Source organism: Pezoporus occidentalis, unplaced genomic scaffold (assembly GCF_034315485.1).
Source record: "Pezoporus occidentalis ecotype Australia unplaced genomic scaffold, CSIRO_AGI_Poc_V1 ctg4, whole genome shotgun sequence".
Classification (NCBI taxonomy): Eukaryota; Metazoa; Chordata; class Aves; order Psittaciformes; family Psittacidae; genus Pezoporus; species Pezoporus occidentalis.
In genome coordinates this window covers 8,865,775-8,879,326 of record NW_026915724.1, presented here as the reverse complement: position 1 = coordinate 8,879,326, position 13,552 = coordinate 8,865,775, and the positions used below count along the sequence as shown (strand labels likewise).

The following is a 13,552-nucleotide window of genomic DNA, read 5'->3' as shown; positions in this document are numbered from 1 at the left end:
TTATCATGACCTAACAGTCTGTAATTTAAAGGAAAAAAAAAAAAATCACAATACAGTTCAGGATTTCTTTGTGGGCTTTCCATGTTTTAAATTGTTTAGGTCCAGTTTAAGTCTGAGAGCTCAGTTTTGGTTACTAAATGTTCTAAAGGATTCCCGATTATAGACTAAATTTAAGAAAACAAGAGCAGCCTAGAGTTAACGCATCTGATAATTGTGGTTTTATGGACTTTTTAAGAATCAATATGGCACTGCAGAGATGTTTTTCTAACAATTTGGAGAAGCTATCATACAAATAACGTTAATATTATCACTACTGTTAGAATGTTTAAAACATTCTTTGGAATCACACCACCCCACTCCACCCCCCAGGAATAATCTGCATCCATTTTTAAAGTGATGATGCTTCTGTTAAAGTTTGGTTACTGTTTAATCTGCATACAGGGCCATGTCAAGGCTGAGAGAGTTGGGGTTGTTCAGCCTGGAGAAGACTCCAGGGAGACCTTATTGCAGCCTTTCAGTACTTAAAAGGTACTTAAGAAGGTACTTATAGGAAAGATGTGAAGAAACTTTTTAGCAGGGGCTGTTGCAATAGGATGAGGGGTAATGGTTTTAAATTAAAAGAGGACTGATGTGAGGAAGAAATTTTTACAATGAAGGTGGTAAAACACTGAAACAGGCTGCCCAAGGAGGTGGTGGATGCGCCATCCCTGGAGACATTCAAGGCCAGGCTGGATGTGGCTCTGGGCAACCTGATCGAGTTGAAGATGTCCCTGCTCATTGCAGGGGGTTGGACTAGATGAGTTTTGAAGGTTCCTTCCAACCCAAACCATTCTATGGTTCTATGATAAACCTTAATCAAAAGCAAATCCTGAATATGTAAAAGTAAACACAAACACACATCATAAAGGTACATATGAGATTATACACTAATATGATCAGAAGTTAACTGATGTTCAGAAGGAGTATTATTTTCCTTTGTCTGAAGACATCCTAAAATGAGACTAGACGCTTAGGCTAGATAAATGGTACATCCAGGCCAGTATTCTATCTCTGGTAACAGCCAAAAGTACAGAACAGGTCACAAACGTGTGATGTTTTTTCCTGTGTACGTTCTTGTTCTGAAAGGCAGTGGTTAGTCTGCCTCTTCCTTCCTCTGCAGATATTCATGATGTTGCCCTCAATTCATTCCTTTCCCAGACCAAAGCCCCAGCTCACAGAAGTGTTCTTCATATGGAAGCCACCCCATGTAACTCATCATCCTTGCTGACCCTCTCTAAGCCTCTTCCAGTTCTAATAAATCCTTTCTGAGATGAAGGCTCCAGAAGCACACACAGCACTAAGCGGGGAACTGGACCATGCACTCTTGTAAATCACATTATCAATTTTATTCTGTATTTCTTTCCTCTGCCATTTGGGTTGTGTTATGGTGACCAATGAGCTCATGATCTCACAACCAAATCCCCAAATCTTACTTCTCAACAGTAATACTCAGCTCAAACTCATTACCTTCTTATATAATCAGGATTGTTCTGCCCAGTGCTCCTCAGTTAGCCTCATTTATCTACACTGAGTTTCATCATCCGCCCTCAGCACTTCTATGCCTTTCTACTCATCTCCACAGCTGGCTCTCTTCTTCGCAGCAAACTCGTTCACCCAATTGCTCATCCCCTTACTGATACCATTTACAAATGAACTGAATTGCACAGACCTCTGTGGAACATAACTGGGACCCTCGTTAACTGAGAACTGACTATCTACTTCTGCCCTTTGATCCTGCCTTTTACTCTGTCATTTACTTGTACAAAGACTTCGCTTTTACAATATGGCTCCTCAGTTTCCTTAAAAAGCCTTTTTGATAAAGTTCACTTTGATTTTTGAACCAGAACATCTTGCTGATGCCTCTAAAGAACTCCCAACTCCCTAAGACTTCCAAAAGACAACTCATGAAGGACAGAAGTGACTGTGAGAAAGGGCGATGTCTCCAGCACATACACCACATCCTGGACGCAGGTGGTAAATATGTGGTAGTCCAAAGAAAGCAGCAGAAGTCCAGTCCTGCCCTGAATATCACACTGCCTGAACAACACTGCTGGGAGCAAAAGCTGTGACAGGGTTTAACATTGCTTGTTCTGTAACTTTGGATTCTCATACGATTTATTGGAGGTATTCCAATTAAAATGCTGATCCTGGTTGCCAGTCTCCTCTGCCTCTTATCCCAGCCTTCAAAGAAAGGCAACATGCAAAAAAGAGTGCCCAATTCCCAAGCAGCTGCTAATCTTCTAAGATACCCTACAGTTGACTAACTGCTGTTACATCTGAAAAGAAAATACTTACTAGATTATTGTAATTTTATCTTAAATAAAAAGTGTCATGTTTAGTCATGATGTCCTTTACTCCTACTGCTACAGCGGTGATGTTGGGTGATTATATCAGTGACCTCATGAGCTAAAACACAAAAGCCTTAGGAAAGGATAACTAAAGGTGCAGAATACTTAGCATAATACCAAAGCAAATCCCTTTTCAAAGCAGTAATCAATGAGCCTTTTAGATCCTGCACAGCACAAATATTGAATGTATTTCTGACTGTTCACGTACCAGCTTTGTCTATGCTATGATGTTAGCATACACCTTAACAGCTTACTCTGATTAAGGTGACTTCACAGAGTGCTGGCATGCCATTTTGCTATGAGGGCATCCTTGTGAACAAGGTAAGTAAATAGCTCTGCATTTGTTCCCATCTCTCATTTAGTGCATTGTGCAGTTCATTCACAGTGCTCTGCTTCAGTTTCAGTCATGCAACACATTTTGGGATGTACATCTGAATCTGTAAGCATTCTGAGACTTTATGCCAGATTGAGGAACAATTAAAAGCAGTTATACATGACTGAACATAGCAGAGGGAGATGAAGCCAGGCAGTTAGTATCCAGAACAATCACTTTGAGTACAATTTTTGGATTTAGGTGACTGGCAACAACTACTGGATTGGGTTTCAGGCAGCAAAGGCAGAACCTGCCAGAAGTCCACACAGATTCTACCCTGGAGCTGCAGGAACAGAAAATCAGTCTGGGAGCTCCTGTCAGCCTGATGAAAAGTTGTAACGATGTAGTCACCAAACAACTTTACCACTAAATCACAAGGTAATCAGCTTATTATTGGCAGGGCAACCAAGTCAGGAAGGCAGATGGAGCACGAGAAGGTTTGTTTGAAGAGATAGGGTTCCCTGCTGGCACAGAAGCAGGTTGAGAAATGCGTATCTGTTGCCCTACTCTACCCCAGCTCTACCTCCCAAACACACAGGCTTAAGACTTTACCAACACAATGGCATATTCCTTCACAGTCCTGTTGGACACAGTTTATGACAGTAAGAATTCACCAGTGTCAACAATGGGTGCTCAGTGATGAAAGGCCTGTGTCCTGCAAGATAATATTTGCCCTCCATAAGACACCAAAACAACTTAGTAGGTTCTGCTTCCCTGATTTCCAAGCCTACAGTAAGCAATGGGAGAAAAAACACATGAAAGACTCTGCCTTAAATAGCTGCAGACTGCCAGTGGAGCAGGCTTCCAGAAAGGTGGAAGGAAGATGGTGACAAAAAAGATGGACTTAAAAACAGTCTTATGACTGTATGGCATGCATCAATGTTTCATGCACATAATGGGAAAAAAAGTCTTGGAGGGCAGATGGAAACACGAAATGGAGATGCTTTTGAAGAGTCCCAGAGAATGTATTCCTCTAAAGTGCTCTCCAGCAAGATGCTTGAGCTTCTTTCATGCTGTAGGAAAGTAGCTGTAGGCTAGCAAAACATTTGCAATCAAAAAGGTATGGTTGAGTTTTATTTTAAAAAGTTGTGAAGAGTCTTACAATAGTTGTGTTCAATTAATTTTTCAGACAGGTGTTTAGAAATAAGGATTTATTTACTGACTTAACTGATGGTGAGATTTTTTCAATGAAAAAATAATGACCTTAAAAACAAAGGTCATGCAAGGAGTGCTCATCCAGATGACCCTGAATACTGTCCAGGAAACATTTCTGATTAGCTCAACTGACACAGTGGTCTCAATACAGAACATCTTTCATGTTTCGCAGGGTGTTGGAGGTAAAGTGCTGCTTGACCAGTGTTTTGTTACAACTGTTTACGTTTAGCACCTTTGCATTGCCTGTTTCTTGTCCCCTTCCAGAACTGTATAATCCATTTCAATCTTCTGGGAGTTCTCCAGGAAACCTTCCTTTCACCACTCTGCCTTTGCAACCTCTTGCTGAGCTGAGCTGAGCTGACAATTTCAAGGTTCAGATCCACCTTTTGTTTATCTTCTGAAATCTGATGGCTATCTTTTAGCTAATAATTCCCCTCTTCACATGGGCTGCAGCTTTTTTATGTGCTAAGAGAAATCAGAAAAAATAAAGATGTTACTGGTCACCCCACTCATTACAATCTCTATTTTAATATTGCTAATGAGTTTCTTTGTGACCACATTCAAATTCCTTTCCCCCAACTCTTCTTTTCACCGTGTTCCCTTCAAAACTGCAAGATGCCTTCCAAATTACTTCCACATACTACATATGCTGTTGTAGGCTTTTTTTCTGGGACATACGTAATGGGGTAAGTTGGTTGCTATTGTTTCAAAACTCGAAATGGTCATACACTGTCGGATAGGCATTTGAGTATAAAGCGTTCTGCTTTGGGATCTGTTTTTCTTTTTTAAAAAAGAAAAGGAAAAAAAAACAGTAGGCATTACATTTGTAACTGCACACATGTGCAACTGGCTGTCCTTACGCTGAAGGATATTACTCCCTAGGAAAATTCCTAAGAGACTTAAGGGCCTCATTTATAAAAACAACAGGCAAACTGTGATAATACACTGCAAGGCTATCTATCAGCAAGCCTTATCCAGGAGTGCTAGAGGAGCATTTCCTCAAAGGAAAAAAAAAAAAAAAAAGAAAAAAAAAAAAAAGAAGGGGGGAGTGGGGGTGGGGGACAGGAACAAAAAAGAAAAATGAGGAAATACGCCAACACCTCCTTTACCTGCAATGTTTGTGTCAAATCTCCCTCCCACACACTCTTTTCACTCTTTTTATGGCTCCCACAAATTACTGTAAAATACACTGCAAAGTTAAGACAATTCTGTAGCAGTTGTTAGATACACACAAGCTCACTCTACTAAACAAAAGTTTTAGAACAGCAACACAGTTCAAAATTCCTTGTGTATTTCACCGAGCAAAGACTGAGCATGCCAATGAAACTCCGCTACAGCACAGCATTATATTTGAGGCTGCATTAAGATTTATAAACACACTGAGCATGACTAAGGTCTGGAGCAGGGGGGCAGCATAACCAAAGCTGGAGAAGGCTGTGATTAGCAATGAGGAAATGAGATTGAATCAGCTGAGAGAGGAGGCAGAAAAGTACAACAAGTTTGGGACTTGGCATAGCAAAGAAATATACCAGCAAAGCTTTAAAGTGAGACCGATGAGAAGATGCCATTTCAGGGAGAGGAGCAAGAATTTAAAAAAAAAAAAAAAAAAGAGTGAAAAACATAAAAGCATCAGAAAGTGTGATCAAGAGCTCTGGTATTTGTAGTGTCAGGTACTGGAGAAACTATGAAGCCTTGAGTCAGCAGCACAGATGTGACAGATGACACTGGCTGGAAGGCATACCAACACTTGTTAAACTGAAGGACATGTTGCATGGGCAGGGGTGTAGGCAGCAGCAGGAGGAAACAGAGCCCCATGTAATGCCATCTGTCCTTTACATCCGTGCATCCCTCAAAACATGGTCCTGTTCAGCCTCCAGACTGTTTCCCCTTGCACACACACACGGAGCTGAGCTTCAGGGAGCACAGAGGTGAACCGTGCCATGGCTCCAGCTCAGCTGGAACACGAATGCTCCATGCTGTGTCCAGCCGGGCTGGGCTGCTTCCTGCCTTCCCCACAGCCCCAGGGCTCCCCAAGGCAGGGAAGGGGCAGAGTGCTCACCGCCGTCATCAGCACCAAGAGCAGGGTCACCTCTCCCCTAGAGATCTCCAGGCCTCCCAAACAGGGCAAGGTGTCTACAGGGCAGAGCTACAAAGACTTGGGCAGTGAAGATAACTTGATGACACACCTCATGGGATGGATCTTTTACACAGAGGGTGGAGAGAATAAGGGGAAAGAGAAGACATGGAGGTACAAGAGAAATTATATAGTAAAGTTTCTCAGAAATCCTTCAGTACAGCAGGACTGATAACTAGACAAGGGTAGCTGAAAAGAATTTGCTGGATTTGACATGCAAAATTTTGGGATACAGGATACCAACAGTAAAGGCTGTTAATCTGGGCGAGACGGTTAGAGAAATGTAGGGATGCAGGGACAGCAAATGAAGTGCAGAGGTGGCCAGTGAGTGACTGACAGTGCATCTGTGGGGACAAGGAGCAAATAAAACAGGAGTCTGCTTTGAGAATGGCAAAGGGAAAGTTGCTACCTGAGCAAGAGAGCTCTGCTCCAGAAAAAGTAGTTTTTAAACTGTGAAGTTTCACCTCCTGTGAAGTTATTGTGCAATTGGGCATGCAATACTCACCAGATCAGCTTCCTCCTTCAGCCTCTGCAGGATCCTGTAGCAGTTTCTTGGGTATTGTTCATGTCTGATGAGTCACAGTGCGTGCAGCAGGCCCAGGCCCAGCTGGATACTATACCATAGGTGATGCTACTGACCTCTATTTGCTGGGTTTTTATCCTGTTACCTTGGGCCTCTACTATGGCACTGTGCAGCATCCCACAGAGGGGGTTGGGGGTGGGGGAATACAAATCACTCCTGGATTCAGCAGCAGTATCACTTGCAACACCACAGCCCAGCACACGTACGAGGGCACTGATCAAGAATTCCGTTGTGTTTGTCTTCTGCTACATCCTTTGATTCATTCCCAAGGCCAGGTCCAGGTTTGCTTTCATTTATGTGGGCAGTGACCTGTACCTATTCATCCTGTAATGATTTGTATCTAAGTAGGGTCAGACACAGACGAATCAGAGACCACCAGAGCTTTGGCAGACTCTTCAAAACTAATCAGACATTACAACAAACTTGCTTACAACCCCCACCATAAAAAGGCAACTCTTGACTACCTACAACACGTGTGGAGCATTCACCTCCAGTCAGGATGCCCCTGCATCAAAGTACATGGGCAGCAAGTTAAAAGGGAATAAATGCAAACTCCAGCACATTATAAACAAAACCCAAAGAAACCTTAGAGTAGAAACTAACCCATCACAACAAGCATTTACTGCACTTGCTAGAGTAAGCAGTCCGTTTTGATATAACCTTGAGAATTAAGTTCAGAATGGACACATGATATGAGGAACTGAAGTGTGTTCAAGGTAACATCCTACTGCAGACTAAGCTGCATTAATTTTGTTAGTTATTTCCCAGTGATCAACAGCCTAGACGTTCCCTCTCACTACCTCCATTTTAAGGTTTACAAAGGAACAATCCTACCTATTATCTGCTTGAGTGAATCCTATGTTTTCATACTTAGAAAAGCAAAATAAAAGCAAGAACCTGAAAATACAGTAAAGTTTGCATGCAGTTTCTGTTTGTTACGGCAAATCTTTATTTTTACCATGCAGGAAGAATACCATGCAGAAGACAAAAAAAAAAAAACAAAAAAAAAACACCGAAAAAAGCAAGCATTCAAAGGATTATTTCTCATCCTCTACCTTTAAAGACTACTCTAAAAAATAACACAAATGGGTCTGAACAAGTTTATAACTGTTTTAAAGCATATCTTCTCTAAGCTACTGATATGCCAAAAGAACAATTCGGGTGGACGGACATTTCAGATCTGCATAGTCTTGGTCCTCTCTCACATACCCCTCTGCAATTTTCAGCAAAAGCAGCTCATACCTACTGCATATCAGCTAGTGCAATTTTTATCAACCTGCAATCCTTGCTCAATAAAGAAGCAAACCCACTTAACTAAATCCAGGCTACCTCTGTCAAGGATGCCCTTCTCCTGCAACCTGACCAAATCATCCCTAGTTCCCAACATATAGCCCCAGTTACTCTGCTCTCACGGATCCTCCACCATCCATTAGCAATTGCAGCACCACACTCCTCCTTCGAAGGTTTCACTGCTCTAATGGCAAAAGTTAAGGAACCACTTCAGCTCCTTGCTGCAAAAGCCCATAGGTCACTGTGAATCAAGTGCTGGAGTTTTCTATTAAATACACAGGCTGATCTTTATTTACAAGGCGGATGTTAAAACACCACTACAAACAGAAGGAGTACTTATTTACAGATATCATTAGCAATTTGCAAGAAAATGTAATAAAAATGGGTCACATACAAATGTCTGAAGCACTAAGTGGCTAACTGGATATTTCAGCTATCTTAATTAACTTCAGTATTGCATCAAATGCTGTAAGAGAGCGACAAATCACTAATGCCAAGTTAGTCATTTTCAGTAACAGTTCACATGGAATTTTTTCCTTCTAAATAATCAAAACAATTGGTCATTGGACCTTATAAGGAAAAGTGCCGTACCAAACAGAATTCCATAAAATACAGCTGTTTTAACTTCACAGTTCCTTCCAGCATCTTTGCAGCACCTGAATTCTGGGGCTGCATTTTCACGTTTGTTTTTTAAACAAGAGGACAAGATAAAAATATTAAAATAATGTGCTCAGATGCTTTCATCAGTTCTTGCGACAAAGACATTCAATAAAACCACACCACAGCAGATTTTAAACTAATAAACACCAATACTTTATTTTTTACCAGCAAAGTATTAGCCTGTGAGATTTATTGCCAGAAGGTAGTGTACAGTTAGACAGACAAGACTTCTACACATAATTGGATCATCCATAATTATAATAAGATTACAGAAAAAGAGTAACACCAACTCTCTTTTTTTTCCCCAGACAAAACCCAAACCACCAGAGAATTAAATAAGAGAGGGTCTTCTCCTCTGAATCTTGTTATGCCACCCTTAAAGCATCTATTAGTAGCTAATATCAGGACAAAATACAGGACTACACAGAACTGCAGTTAGAATTCCTGAATTCCTGTGCTGTATCAAATCTAGAGAGGGTAACACTTTTATGAACCCCAAATAGCAGCCTCTGCTCTCTACAGAGCATCTCCTGAAACATTCAGTTAAGCTTGCCTCGAGTATAGCAAAGTATGTTTTAAGACCTCGGGCACTGGGATACCTGCCAAGTCACAACAAATATGTATACATAATCTAATCTACTTAAATTTTGAGTGGAAACTCTGTGCCCTTTAGCTATATTCCTCAAGGCTACAAATAGCATACTTGTCGGACAGGATGAAGTGTCCCTGTGTAAGTAATAACTGAGCTCTTCTGGCATCTAACCACGCCTCCTGACTTCTTCCAAAACCAAAAGATGGGGGAGGGAGGAGAGATGAGGATGAAGGTGAGGTTTGGAGGTAGAGGCAAAAGAAGACTTAGGAAGGGGAAACAGAGACAAATTACAGGTGGATTAGGACCAGGAAAGCAATCTGGCAGGTGATGAGCTGGTAAAAAAAAAAAAAAAAAATGGGGAACCCCATGAAAAGAAGGCCTAAAAAGCAAAACGGAGCAAAGCAGAGGCAAAGTAGCAGAGTTACACTGCAAGGCACTCACTGTCCAACAGCTCTGAATACAGACAGGATTACTACCAGCCTTGGTACAGTCACCTTTTCTTAGGAAGGAAAGCAGGTGAAATGCTCGGGAACCTGTATGGGCTTCTACTGCTAAAAATAAAACTAGCAAACCAAAAATCAAACCCATTCAGAATACACACAAATGTAAACAAACAGGGGCATATTTTGACAGCACAAAGCAGTAGCTAAATAACTGCACTGCCTTCTAAAATGAGGGAATATTACTATTTTGCTTTAAAAGCAGGTGACTACTGGGTTTGAAATTTCATACTACACTTGTTTCTGTGACCTATGAACCTTCTGTTAAGAAAAGCTAAACAACTGGATAAATTTTAATAAGAGATCTTTGCATTTGGACTCTAGAAGAAAAATTTCACTGGCAGCCTTACTTCCTACCACTAACCAATCTCTTAAAATATAGTATCTAGTAATCCTTTAAAGCACTTGGTGTAATTGCACACAATAATGGGCAGACTTACCTGAAGCAGATCTAATGTGGTCTATGGTACTTGTTTTAGCAATAAAGAGAAAAAAATAATCAACCTGCTACCAGATATGTTACAACTACAAATTTCAAACTGCAGCTGCCCTGCTTACCCAAATCTAAGTACCAGAGGGCAGACAAGGGAGATGTGGAGACTTGTGCCCATGCCACCAGTGTTTCCAACTGCACAAACAAGCAGTCTTTAAGAAAAAAAGAAATACTTGTGAACACTAAGCGCGGATTCGCAATCAGCCAATGATGTGCAATACAGTCTGACAGCACGGCACCCACCCAAGCTTTCTATCGTAAAGAACACGTGAGAAAGTAACACACTGAAACTCGGCTGTAGAAATTACATTTCTTTCCTGCCTCCTATCATGTCACAGAATCTGGTGAAGTCAAGAAAGGTATGCATCTCCTTCTCCGGCAGAGAGAGCTGGAAGCTCATCTTACTAAGGCACACTTGTTACATATTATCTACCACACATAACACTCCTTCCTGACCTGTAGCAAATCTACCATCCCTCTCCCCAAACACACTGTTCTCTCCTAGCCCTGCCACTTCACATAAGCTGATGCCACGGACTAGAGCTAGGGAGAAACCTCTGCTAAAGGGCCAGCTATAAAATGGTCAAAGAGAGTTTGGGTTATGTGAAGGTATGGCTAAGAAAAACAACATAACACTACCAAAACAGGTACAAGTGCCTGATAACTTCAACGTGTCCCTTTCTGAAATAATTTTGTTTCTTTACCAAAGAAGACATGTGCTTTCAGAGGAGCCTGTAACCCAAAACAGAACATGAGAACATGTCAGGCATCTGTATTTCAGTCTCATTATTACCACAGTTGTCACCAAAACTTCACTGTTTGTACCCAAAAGCCTGTGCTTGCAAAGACAAGCGTTGATACTTCCCGCGAATTACAGTGCCACAGAAACCAGCACTGAGACATCACTTTTTAAAGAACCAACAAAACCAACACAAAAGAAAACACTGAAGAATCACTCAGCATGGATATAGATAGCTCTGGTACAGATAATTGCTGCCAGTTAACCTCAAGGCCTGATCCCTCATCAGATTTGATAGCTGCCTTGGCAAGCAGCTTCAGCAGTTACTTTCTCATCTCTGGACCCAATCCCAAAAGCAAAGCAGCCACCTCCAGAATTAGGTAATTCCACCCAAGCAAGCTCTGGTGCGTCCATAGGCAGAGGCAGCAGTGCCCAGCCAACACTATGAGCTGGCCAGACACAAGCTGCTCTCCTGGCTGGGCTGTGCAGTGAAAGCAGTGCCAGGCTCGAGTGCCCATGAGCAGTTCAGAGGCAGGGGGGCAACAGCTCTAGCACAGCGCCTTGCTGAACACTTTGGGGCTGGAGATGGACACACCTGTCCAGCTGCCACGGTGAAAAGAACACAGGGCAGCCCTCTGTCAGCCTATCCAGACCTTTAGGCATTTTAGGTGTACCTCCACACTGAAACAGTTCTAGGTACAGTGCTTCTTCCTCCCTCCCTTTCCTTCTTGCACTGTGCTTGTCTGGCCACACAGTACCAGACCAGAGAGACAAACGAGTCAAATTAACCCTACAGAAAAAATGCTGTTTCAGTGCAGTCTAATTTTGGAGTATCTTGGTGCCAGCACAAGAGGAGGCAGAGAAGAGCTGTCTCAGGTACAGGGGTGAGCAGGCTAGAATTCCCGCAGCTCTAGCCCAACCTCCAATCACTGAGAAAGTGCAACCACAGATTTCATCCTGGCACTAACTGGAGTGAGCAGCTGTTCAGAATCAGAACAGCAGAAATTTCAGCACCCTACTAAACAAGGGGATTTGGCACCACCTCTATTTTGCAGACCCAAGGTCCAGGAGGGCAGTGAGGGGAACCAGCCTGGCAGAACAGATTGAGCACAACAGACTGAATATCACAACACAGTGAGATGCTCTCACCTTAGCAGGGGTGATGAGAGGTACTAACTGACTAAATTCTTATTACTGGCAGTGCGCAGATTTCCTTGAATAAACTTGGTCAGAACTAAGTCAGCCAAACATCTACAATCACAACAGAGAGAAGCACTGGCCAATTGTTCCAACTCACTATTTCCACCACAGTGAAAACAGGTAGAAGTTTACAGTCCTCTGCATCAGAGTTAGCTACCAACCATGGAGACCAACACAGGGGGTTCTGAAAGGTCAATCTGAAAAGTATCACCTGTATGTATATAACCTTACCTTTCATACTGAAATACTGTGTTCTGATTTAACAGAAAGCAAATCTGCCATGTGATGAGATGGAGGAGTCTTAAAACAGCATCAAATCCAAGTAAACACTTTTTGCCTTATTTCAATACTGAGGAAAGGTAGAGAAAAGTTATCTGGACATACAACTCCTAATGACATCACACCCTCTTACTTGGAGCATGTTTTCAAAGAAAGAATGAAAACATGAAGGTAAAGAGAAAAATCGAATAAAATGTAACATGATTCTTAAAAGTTGAACCATGTCAAACATCCAACTTTTTTTCAACATGGCAAAATATTCTTTATACAAAGGAAGCACAAGAGTTCAAGTCTCACTTGGCAAGAAATCTGATACATTACCACCTGAACAGTAGTTTGTTGAGCTGAGAAGGGTTAGTTCAAGAACAGTATGGCAGGAAAAAGAGCAGATCAAGAAGAGATGACAAGGATTTCTTTCTGAAAGGTGGAAGGATGTTATTTATGGACCTCTGCCAAGACTGGTCTTCAGTCTTTCTTGATTCAACATTTTAATTTTTTTTTATGCTTTTAAAGGAGCACTACCAAAATATTTAGAAAATACAAGACTAGGAGGTACCAGAAGTACAGTGCAGACTGAAACAACACATGAGAAAAATGGCAACAAATCTTAAGGTCAGCAGTGACAGAAGTGGGATGAAAAGTAACAGCAAAAGAGTAACAGAAAGTAGGGAGTTCTGCTGAAAAGTGACCAATCATCACCTGAAGTAGCAGAGAAGGAGAATGTTTGTGTATAACCATCCTGTAAGCAGCTAGTAAAAATCACTAAAGAGGTGCTTCAGATGAAAGAAACTATAGGAAAATTAGGAAAAGCAGCTATATTTCCAGTGCAGAAAGGGACAAAGAGATGCCACTATAGCAGACTATCAAGATCTTGCCGGAACACCATGTATAAATTGGTAATACATATTCTCAAAAATTTATTTGGGATAGCACAACAAAACATCGGACCAGAAGCTAAAAAAAAAAAAAAAAAATCTTAAGTATACCAATGAGACAATCAGCAGGGCTGGCATAAAGAGTAAGTGTAAGCTTACTGAAAGTAACTTTAGGCTGGAAATTAAAGGGGTTCCTAAGCAACCAAACACTGGCTTTAAATTTACATGTCAGAAGACAGGGATGTGATTAGAGGAAAAAAAAATGTAACTAGCTTGCAAGTGAACCTATATA

At 41.6% G+C, this 13,552-nt stretch overlaps 1 protein-coding gene across 12 annotated transcripts in view; it reads right to left on the bottom strand.

Annotated features, from left to right (window-relative positions):
- The window catches only part of PLAG1 (PLAG1 zinc finger), a 51,202-nt gene that overhangs the window by 17,186 nt on the left and 20,464 nt on the right, over window positions 1-13,552 (bottom strand). For 2 of the 12 annotated variants that reach the window (XM_062633357.1, XM_062633368.1), the window contains exons 2-3: window positions 6,555-6,972; window positions 4,148-4,380 (exon numbers count right to left, since the gene is read on the bottom strand). The exons of 5 other annotated variants lie outside the window; for them this stretch is intronic. The gene's annotated coding sequence lies outside the window, so the exon portion shown is untranslated. Of the gene's footprint in view, window positions 1-4,147; window positions 6,524-6,554; window positions 6,973-13,552 lie in introns of those variants that run through there. 5 more of the 12 variants (XM_062633359.1, XM_062633361.1, XM_062633362.1 and 2 more) reach the window with 4 other exon arrangements.